This window comes from Oxyura jamaicensis, chromosome Z (genome assembly GCF_011077185.1).
Source record: "Oxyura jamaicensis isolate SHBP4307 breed ruddy duck chromosome Z, BPBGC_Ojam_1.0, whole genome shotgun sequence".
NCBI lineage: Eukaryota > Metazoa > Chordata > Aves > Anseriformes > Anatidae > Oxyura > Oxyura jamaicensis.
The window spans coordinates 42,338,809-42,347,678 of record NC_048926.1 but is presented as its reverse complement, the minus strand read 5'-3'; positions in this window follow the sequence as shown (position 1 = coordinate 42,347,678).

The window sequence follows — 8,870 nt, the reverse complement described above, 5'->3', positions numbered from 1 at the left end:
CGCTATGGGTTAGGATCAGTGGAAAGGCCAACAAGGCAAGCATCCTGATGGGGGTCTGTTATAGACCGCCAAACCAGGATGAGGGGACGGATGAGGAGTTCTACAGGCAGCTGGCAGAAGTTGCAAAATCATCAGCGCTTGTTCTTGTGGGGGACTTTAACTTCCCAGACATATCCTGGAAGCACAACACAGCCCAGAGAGAGCAGTCTAAGAGGTTTCTGTGATGTTTCTGTACTATTTTATGGGAATATAGTTATTACATGTTTTATTTGGCCCATTACTTGTGCGATAGTAATATGCTTCCTATTATTATGAATATTTAATATGTTTTTCAGGAAAGCCGGTGTTGCAGCTTGATCAGACTTGTGTAACTCAATCTCTTAATATGGATAGAAAGAAAATACATAAGGTGGAGCTAAGTCTTCCAGGTCTTAAAAGTGGAACAGCATTGGTAAAAGTACTAGGAAGTACTAGTCAATATTTCCGACCAGTCACTGAAGTGATCAAGAACAGATTAATTAACATTGCAAATAGCTCTGTGCAACGGAAAATGAGATTATGCTTTTTACAGGTTTTCCAGAAGACCAGCACAATTGAAACTCAGTTTTTTTTTGTTGTTGTTGTTGTCTGTTTTTTTTTTTTTTTTTTTAATAAGAACTTTTGTTATTGTGAAAGTCTTCAGGTTGTGGAATAGAATAGAATAGAATAGAATAGAATAGAATAGAATAGAATAGAATAGAATAGAATAGAATAGAATAGAATAGAATAGAATCATTCAGTTGGAAGAAACCTACAAATATAAAGTCAAATATAAAGCTTTACTACCTTCAGGGCTAACAAAAAGCTAAAGCATAATATTAAGGGGATTTACCAAACACCTGATAGGCATATGTCATCAGCCACCGCAGTATGAACTTTGTACCAGTGTTTACCATGAGCCATCCTCATGGTAAATAATTTTTTCCTAATACCTAATTTAAACCTCTACAGTGCAGTTTTGTGCCATTCCAATATCACTGGAAGTCCAATCAGGCCCTTAGAAATATGCTTTAACTTTTGCTTAGCCCTGGAGTGACTGGGCAGTTGGACTTGGTGATTTTTGTAGGCCCCTTCCAATTGGGCTATTTTAAATCTAAACTTAAATCTAAAATTTGTCAGAGATAATAAGGATAGAATTATGACTGTGAATATGCTTTGGTTAGGAAGAGTTTATTATAAAAATACAGCAAAGAAAGGTACAAAATAGGTTTTAATAGGTTTAAAATATACTTGTACAGAACAGTAAAATATACAGAAGAGAACACTTGCTTAATTTTAGTATATTGCAATCAGGGCTTTACCACCTAAGTCTTATATTCCATTGTGTAATTTACTGTACTTTCCTCATATGTGAAGTTTTCATATTAATAGCAATGTCTAGATCACTGCAACCTGTGTATGTTTCAGTGATATCTTCTACTCATTTCTAAATTAAGAATTAATCCAACCTGAACTAAAGTCTTATGAGCACCAGTGTAATGATGGGAAAATAAATAAATAAATAAATAAATAAATAAGGAAAAAAAAAATATTTTATTTTTTTTTTATTGGAAAAATCGCTGTGGAAAAGTCACAATTAGTTCACATTTTGTCATGTGTGAGGCTGAGCAGGATGCAAAGTATTTGGCAAAGTGACCCTTGAGTTTCTAGTTTAACCACAGAAGTAATACTTCATGAGAAGCCCTGTACTCTTCATTAATCTCTTGTAATAGAGAAAGAGCAGAATGTAGGACTATCATCTTCTGAAAATGGTATTGACTTTTCAGACAATCTATTGAATGTTCTGTGTTAACAAGAGAATCCAGAATCACTCTCAATTAACTGTTCATTGACTAAAATGATGATGTGGTACGGCAATACTTACCAAAGCCATGAGACATATTCTGCCCTCAGCTATACCAGTATAGCACTGGACCATCAGAGTTATGCATTCCATAATTCCTGAATTGCTCTAGCTCTTAATGTTTTATTTTATCCTCCTTATTTACTGTTCTTCATCATTTTCAGGATATTCTTCTCCATTCGTAAAAAGTGGATAGCAGCCCAATGGTGTGTATTTGTCCCACAGTTGCCGAGGGCAAATGATTACTTTGTCTATCACCTTTGTAACTAGATACACAGGTTAGGAATTTTTCTATTGGTTTCATAAAGATACCTTATTTCTTTCAAACATGGATGCAATGTCACCAAACATTAATTTGCTGCTCCTCTCTTTTTACATATGAAATGTAAAATGAATGAAATCCTAAAAAAATAAATAAATAAATAAATAAAAGGAATTATCTAAGACATACCAAGCTTGCAGGGATTTTTCATATTCTGTATATTCTCTATTCTGTACATATCTCTAAAAAGAAAGGAAGACAGGAGGGACAGTATTTTTTTTTTTAATATTTAGGATTATGTAAAGGTTGTATAACTATAAAGAAGAGCACAGAAATATTGTTATCAATGAATAAAAGCATTGTGGTGGGGCATTTTTTAGAGGGGACATTGCAGTATGTATACTGTAAGCTGCATCTCCTTTCTATGCTATTGCTAGAAGTTGATGTTGCATAGATTGCCCTGAAATGCCTGCATAATTATTTCAAGGCAAGATTTTGGGAGGCAAGGTCTAATAGATATTACAACTGAACTCACTAAGAGAGCAGCTATATGCATTATTGATTATGTGTGTGCTTCAGGGTCTTGCAGTTTGCACATCAGCTCTTGCACTAATAAGCCTAGAAAGGTCTTAGCATATCTGTTTAAACCATATAAATAGAAGTCATTTATTCCAGCAATTAAAGATAAATATGGTCATGAGGTAATCACAATGAAGGATATTTATTTAGTTCAGTACTTTAAGACTTCTATTAAACATTTCATTCTTAAGATGACCTCTATCTTTTACTCATTAGACAGTATCAGACAATTTTTTATTAGTAATTCATGTTTCATTTGCACTTCAGTGCGCAGATTAATTTGAAAACAAAACAAATATATATATATAGGAATAGAGTATACTATTAGTAGCTTTTGATCTGGGAAAGCTGCCAGCCTAGTTGGTGTTAATGTAGCCAGTATATACAAGAAAGAGTTTATACCTCCATATAAACACTTTTTTTTTCTTTTTTTTTCTTTTTTTTTTTTTTTTAATTTTCCTTTTGATCTACAGAAATTTTGACTAGCAAAATGCCAATAATTTAATCTTCACTTCATGTTTATGTTAGGACACATAGTCTTCTCCAAGGATTCCTGCAGAATCAGAGAATCTGACGGTTTACAATCAGGAAGAGCCTGAATTCAAGGAGTGTTCTGGAACAGAGAGCAGGTGGTAGAACTAAATCTAATAATAAATCTAAATCTAATAATAAAACTAGCAAATCTGGTCACTCTAACCTTTAAACTGATGTGTGAAATATTCGGGTAGCAGATGATGCTTAATGCTCAATATGGAGGCTTTCAGAGACAGGTGATCAAGATGTCCTGTGACAGTAGGCTGGCAAGTCAATTTAAGGACCAGGATAGACACAACCTGGATAATAAATAAACAAATAAATAAATAGATAGATAAAAATCAAAAAAACTAAACCCATTATTTTTTTTTTTTTTTTTTTTTTTTTTTTTTTTTCTGGAGGTTAGTATTTTATTATTTGTTCCACAGATGAAATCTTTAGTTCATCAATCTCAAATAAATAATTTTCTATATTGAAAATAGAAATTTGATGATGAGAAAAAGTTGATGCTTTTATACTTGTTTTTCACCTTCTCCTATATGTCTACCAGATGTATTCTTTATCTCATACTTCCATCCCATTAAAAAGGCTGTCTACAAAACCCCTTTTTACCTCTTTATTTGAAAATATATAAATAAATAAATAAAAGGCAGAAGATGAGTAGCAGGATTCCAGGTAAATGTGCTGGCTTGTCGCTGGCAAGTGGTGTGCAAGAAGAGAGATTACAGATGTAGCTCAAGTCTTAACATAGCTGGGGAAAAGGAGGGGTGGACAAACAGTGAAGAACAGAATGTGGACTTCTGTCAGAAATTGAATCAATTAGATATTTGCATTCAGAGCATATTCAGAGCATATTTCCACAAAAGGAGCTAAAGATGTTAGGTCTGCTGTTTTGCTATGAATTAAGTTCTTATTCCCTTTTGTCAGGGCTACAGAGAGCTCTAATGCTGGGTGGGTACATGGCAATAGGAAAAAGAATGCATTTGAACTGACACAAACAGTATGGTGAAAAACCTGTGTCATGACAGAAACAGTCTCCTATAGTGGTTATGTTTGTGTCTCAGACAATTTTTTGTTGGAACTTTCACAGCATACGAACTGAGGGTGTTTAAAGCTCTTGACCATAATCTTTCTATTGTCAAGGAATGAGGCTTTCTAGATTGTGTGTGAATTTGGTGGAACTGCTAAGCTGTTGAAGCGTGTAAAGAGAAGATGCACAGTGGGTAATCAAAAATCCTGATGCCAGAAGTCAGCCCAACTACAGTGACATCATGTCTGTTACCACAGACTATGTATTCTTTAAAAGGCTGTTACAAGGATTAATTAAATCTGACTGTATCTATTTCTGATAGTTTAATATTATGGTGCCATATGAAAAGATTAGCTGGGACAAAAATGTGAAGGACTTGATTTTCAGAAGTACAAAGATGTATAAGATACAGGTTGCCTCTTACTGGGAATTTGACAAATGCCTAATTACTTTTAGCGCCATTTAGGCTCTAAGAGTTTTTGAAAATCCTGTTTGGTATCATAGATACTTAGATATCTTTGAAAATCTGGCTTCCTGTGACTTGCTTATTTATGTACCAAGTTAGAGGTAGTCACACTGGGGAATTGTGTCTCAGAACATCTGCATTGATAGCATTCCCTAAAATGCCTAGGGATAAGCTATATGGTTTCCAAGGCTGATATTGCCCTGAATCATGCCACAGAGAGTAAATCAATTAGGCTCAGGGCAGCTTCCTGTATGCTGGATCTGCTTGATAATTTAGATCCTATTTTCATTTTCAGAAATGCGTTGAAAGTCTCAAAAACTACCTTTCTTACATGTTCACTGAAATGACACTGTAATTCATACAGTAGTCCTGACTTGAGTTTGGGTTACGAATATGTGGATCTATTGAGACTCCTTGACTCACAAGCCACAGATCAGACAGTTGTCAAACAGCACTCCTTTTTTGTTCCTCTACCATATCAAACCTGTCCTACTGCCCTTGAAAAGGAGTGCCATTACCATGTTCTCAAATCCATCAGATTTTTTCTGCCTGAGATCTTGTTAGACTAAAATGCATTTTGTGTAACACATCTCTTCTGCTCTGAAAAGCCTGTCAGGGAGACTCATCAGCTTTTTGAGGGAAGTAGGAATGCAGGTAGATGGTTAGTACTGGAATATCATAGGCCATTTGGATGAGTTTAATACAGAATTCAGTGACAGATCCACTGCTTGCAGACCTTCTCTACAGCCTAGAAGACATTTGCATCTGTGCAGACAGAATAGAATTGCTATTCTGTGAGATACAAATATCATCAGTGTAGTGAAGACTTCCAGGATAGAGATAGAAATTGATTTCTTGTCTTCTTTCCAGTTCCCCTGGTTTCTGCATTAGCAACAGAACAGAAAACCTTTGAGCACTGTTCAATCAGTAATTAAAGAAGAGGGCAGTCAGCCTTTGATTAACATTTTTAATAGAGCTTTTATACAGTTCTTTCTATCCAGCTGGAATTTGTTTGATGTGCCCCAAAATCAGCTTGATAATGAGTTCATAACTATTTGTTGATAGGAGACTGGCTCATTCATAAACTGTCATCATTTCATAAGTGATGTATGAGCCACAGATTTAAATAAATTCAATAAAAGAAATATTGAGAAGCCAATAAATCTGATTTCTTCTTATGAATCTAGCCCAATGTGTCCTGTGCTCTCATTCTGCTTTTTCACATTTTGCTAAAACCATCCTCTTAAAATTTACCGTATGTGCAAAGCACATTATATATATATATATATATATATATATATATATATATATATAAACGCTAACAGTGCAAGCAAGATCGTAATCAGCATATAAAACAGAGATACATGCACTCTTCTGTATATTAATAAGTCATTGGGGGTGGGAGGGAAAAAAATTGAAAATAAACCAGACCTCAAATAATGCCAGAATTACAGAATTGATGTAATGCTCAAATTATAGTCCTTTGAAGTAGGCTCTGGGTGGACTAAATACACAGCACATGGTAAAAATATTTGTGGCAACTGTTGTGGTAGAATTTGTCTTGATTAAGGCTCCATATGAAAAGATAAATCTTCCTAAGTAGGAATCAGAGTTCGATGAATTGAAGCCAAATATTCAGCGTGCCATTTGAGTTCAGGAAGTGAACTAAACATGAGTTTACATAATGCATTAGAAACCACTGTATTACATTAGAAAAATGCACTTCTATATATTTTTTGAAAATAAGTTGTAGCTCTTGTTAAATTCATTTTTTAAATTAAAAAAAAAAAAAAGAAAAAAAAAGAATCTAAATCAAATTTATTTAGAATGTGGTTTTAGCATCATTAAAATATATTAAGATCTTTTTGTCACTTTTCCAGGCTTGGGTTGTGTTTCTGACACCATTTCTATCAACCTTATCCAGAATACACTTGCACTGTGAAAGCATGGCAGAGAACTTTGTTTCCAGATTAGCTTTAGTGTGACTTGACTTGCTCTTGCTGACTAAACAAAGGGCCAAAATCTGCTTTTATTTACTGTTTAGCGTATAGGTGGATTAAACCTACACGGGAAAAGGTTTTAACCTAAACTACTAAACCCTTAATTACAGAAACAGTAATTCCATAACGATTAATCTATATACCTTGAAAAGTAGGACCAAAGCTGGAACAGCCTCATACCTGCTGCAGACCTGCTTGAGTCATAGAAAAACAGATTTTAGTTTTTGAATTTCCATAAAATACAAATATTTTTCCTGTAACCTGGTGGAGTTATATCTAATAACTACATCAACATTTCTCAGTTGACAGTTATACACGTAATTGGAAATCTGAGGCCAATAACAACACATTTTGCAGTCAGTTGTGCAGGCAAATAGAACAGGATTTATCCTGTCACTGACTGTAGGTCTTGATAATTCTTCCAGAGGTATAATTTTTTGCATTGATGTAATTGGTGGTCCTTTTCATTCTCTATAAAGCAAAGATTTTTTCCTCTACCTGCTTTGTAGATTCAGATGATCTGCTTTTAATCTAAAAAGTTCTGCATTTTAGTTTGCTAGTACTACCAGAACACTTTACTGAGATACACATTCTACTGCTCATCTCCAGCAAAATTGGTAAAAATTCAGAAGTTAATTCTGTGTTATATATATACACTTAAATTAACACATAAATTTTGAATAGAGGAAATAATAATAATAATAATAGTAATAATAATAATGATGATGTTTTGTGGTCATATATGTACAAGCTTGTAAGTTTTATTGTCCAAAATATTGTTTATGAAAGGAGGCCTCCATATCAGAGCATTTGTCAGAATAACCTAGTAGATGATGATTTGAATGTTGACTGATTCGGAATGTTCACAGTGAAACATTTTTATTATTATTATTTTATTTAAACTATTTGGGAATCCTACTCCCCTTTAGTTGGGATTTGGCTAAAAGTCTGGCTTACCACTTACAGAGCTACATATAACATAGGTGGAGAGATGTGGTTGTGATCCAGAACAATCAAAAAAAAGATGCATAGGTGAAAAATCAACATGTATGGTGCCCGAAAAGCTTTGATTCTTCATCTTGACCTGTGCACAAACCAGAATCAAGAGATTCTGTAAATATTTCCTTTCTGCTGTGCCTGAAAAAATCCAGAGAATTTGAAATATCTAACAAAAATCCAAACAAACAAAAACATACTAATTGTTCATTCTGGGATCTTAAGTTACATATGGTTCTCTTTTTTTTTTTTTTTTTCAGGAAAAGTCATGATTCCTTATGGCTGAAATACATTTTAGTTATAAAAGAGAAGAGTATGAAATTTGGCCAAAATTATTCTAGGTAGCTCAGGAATTAATAACACAGTAAATTCTGATAAAGTATTGTAATAGATTACTTTTTTCTTTGTGTTCCCTGTGTGGGAATAAGCTCACCATGGCATACAAGTTTACCAGGGTTGCTTGGGATATTTGGAATGGCCTGTTGGTGTGGGTTTGTGTGCCTTGGCTATACTAGCCCTTCTCTAGAGCCCTTCCTCTTCTACCCTGCTCATGGCATTGTGGCTGCAGAGATCTCCAATCACATGGCCCCATTCCTCCTTGGTTGTGGTTCCAAGACCTATGGTCCTCCAAAAGATGATGACTTCCTTGGCATATACCGTTGGCTACAGCCAACCTGGAGGAAAAGCATCCAAGGATTTATGCCCAGGAGTTTCATGCAATCAAAAGAAATATTTGTTTTGTTTCCAAACCAGCAGCAGCAACAAAGATTAGAGCTAGTGCCCGGTGACCATAGTGGCATGCTTGGTGCATATGTGTGATGACAATAATATGCCAGTTCTTAATAAGAAGCAGGAATTTTTGGCTCGGGCCTTACTGTAAGATTTTAAAGATTTTACAGCCACTTTAAACATGAGAGGACTTTGTGATGCTTTTCTTTGCCTATAGCTATGAAAGTACACACATATATCACATGTATATGTGAAAAAGAGGAGAAATAATGCATGCATAAAAAACAGACAGTGTGGTGATGACAACTTGTAGGGCACATCTTGAATTTATTTAATTTAATAAACAATAGCCTGCCCTAATGTTTTAAGCCAATGAAGTCTTCTCTGGCTCC